Raw genomic sequence first — 398 nt, forward strand, 5'->3', positions numbered from 1 at the left:
CATATACTGGAATCTTATATGTATACCATTCTGCCTAAATAATGGATCTACAGATGCAATATCCCTACATATCTCACGTCTATTTTCATTCCTCCACTTCACTCTCTATTTCATATCTTATCTTGAATAACTATTGCTTAACCATCTTTTCACACCGTCTCTGATGAAGGGATATAAAAAATATCCCGGAAACAGCCGTAAGACCTTCTATTTATAAATGTTCTAAAATCTTTCACAGCCTTGGATTTTTATCTCATTCTGAAAAAAATTTTTTATATATACACATGCTGATATATAACCTACGTTGGACTCCTCATTCGCATAATCACCGAACCTGGAGCTTAACTATAGTCTGTCCATAGCACTTACTCAGCATTACCTGACATCTTTGGGTCTTA

The sequence above is a fragment of the Octopus bimaculoides genome, chromosome 17 (genome assembly GCF_001194135.2).
Source record: "Octopus bimaculoides isolate UCB-OBI-ISO-001 chromosome 17, ASM119413v2, whole genome shotgun sequence".
Taxonomy (NCBI): Eukaryota; Metazoa; Mollusca; class Cephalopoda; order Octopoda; family Octopodidae; genus Octopus; species Octopus bimaculoides.